Consider the following 2,053-nt stretch of genomic DNA (forward strand, 5'->3'; position numbering starts at 1 on the left):
TATACTACAAAGCTACAGTAATCAAGACAGTATGGTACAGGCACAAAAGCAGAAATATAGATCAATGGAACAGGATAGAAAGCCCAGGGACAAACCCACGCACACATGGTCACCTTATTTTTGATAAAGGACGCAAGAATATACACTGGAGAAAAGGCAGCCTCTTCAATAAGTGGTGCTGAGAAATCTGGACAGCTACATGTAAAAGGATAAAATTAGAACACTCCCTAACACCATACACAAAAATAACCTCAAAATGGATTAAAGACCTAAATGTAAGGCCAGATATTATAAAACTCTTTGAGGAAAACATAGGCAGAACACTCTATGACATAGATCACAGCAAGATCCTTTTTGACCCACCTCCTAGAGAAATGGAAATAAACCACCTCCTAGAGACATGGAAATAAAAACAAAAATAAACAAATGGGCCCTAATGAAACTTCAAAGCTTTTGCACAGCAAAGGAAACCATAAACAAGACCAAAAGACAACCCTCGGAATGAGAGAAAATATTTGCAAATGAAGCAACTGACAAAGGAATAATCTCCAAAATTTACAAGCAGCTCATGCAGCTCAATATCAAAAAAACAAAACCACCCAATCCAGAAATGGGCAGAAGACCTAAATAGACATTTCTCTAAAGAAGATATACAGATTGCCAACAAACACATGAAAGGATGCTGAACATCACTAGTCATTAGAGAAATGCAAATCAAAACTACAATGAGGTATCACCTCACACCAGTCAGAATGGCCATCATCAAAAATCTACAAACAATAAATGCTGGAGAGGGTATGGAGAAAAGGGAACCCTCCTGCACTGTTGGTGGGAATGCAAATTGATACAGCCACTATCGAGAACAGTATGGAGTTCCTCAAAAATCTATAAATAGAGCTACTATACACCCCAGCATTCCCACTACTGGGTATATACCCTGAGAAAACCATAATTCAAAAAGAGTCATGTACTGAAATGTTAATTGTAGCTCTATGTACAATATCCAGGACATGGAAGCAACCTAAGTGTCCATTGACAGATGAATGGATAAAGAAGATTTGGCTCATATATACAATCGAATATTACTCATCCATAAAAAGAAACGAAGTTGAGTTGTTTGTAGTGAGGTGGATCACCTAGAGACTGTCATACAGAGTGAAATAAGTCAGAAAGAGAAAAACAAATACCATATGCTAACACATATATATGGAATCTAAAAACAACAACAAACAACATGGTTCTGGCAAACCTAGGGGCAGGACAGGAATAAATATGCAGAGGTAGAGAATGGACTTGAGGACACAGGGAGGGGGAAGGGTAAGCTGGGATGAAGTGAGAGAATGGCATGGACATATATACACTACCAAATGTAAAATAGATAGCTAGTGGGAAGCAGCCGCATAGCACAGGGAGATCAGCTCGGTGCTTTGTGACCACCTAGAGCGGTGGGAAAGGGAGGATGGGAGGGAGATGCAAGAGGGAGGAGATATGGGTATATATGTGTATGTATAGGTAATTCACTTTGTTATAAAGCAGAAAGTAACACACCATTGTAAAGCAATTATACTCCAATAAAGATGTTAAAAGAAACACAAAGATTGGAAAAATTAAAAACAAAATCAGAAAATAATTAAGCAAGTATAATAAACAATAAAATTTCAATAAAACAAAAAATTTATTAGAAATTAATATAGTTATAAATTACTACGCAGATTGACCTCAAAAAAAGAGAACACCCAAATTGCCAATATGAAAAATTGAAAAAGAGAAATTGACTCAGCTACTCTAAACATTAAGAGATAAAGAACAAACGTCATGATAACTTTATCCCAAAAGTCAATTACTTTGATAAAATGCACAAATTCTTTAAAAGGTACAAGTCATCAAACCTCACTCTTAAAAATATATAACCTACATAGTACTACATCTATTAAAGAAATTGAATTTTTAGTTTCTTTTAACAAAACAAAAACCTCTGAACAGAGAAAACCCCAGGCTCAGATGGCTTCACTAATTAATTCTACCAAATATTTAAGGAAGAAATGACACCAAC

The sequence above is a fragment of the Neophocaena asiaeorientalis genome, unplaced genomic scaffold (genome assembly GCF_003031525.2).
Source record: "Neophocaena asiaeorientalis asiaeorientalis breed wild unplaced genomic scaffold, Neophocaena_asiaeorientalis_V1.1 scaffold313, whole genome shotgun sequence".
Lineage (NCBI taxonomy): Eukaryota > Metazoa > Chordata > Mammalia > Artiodactyla > Phocoenidae > Neophocaena > Neophocaena asiaeorientalis.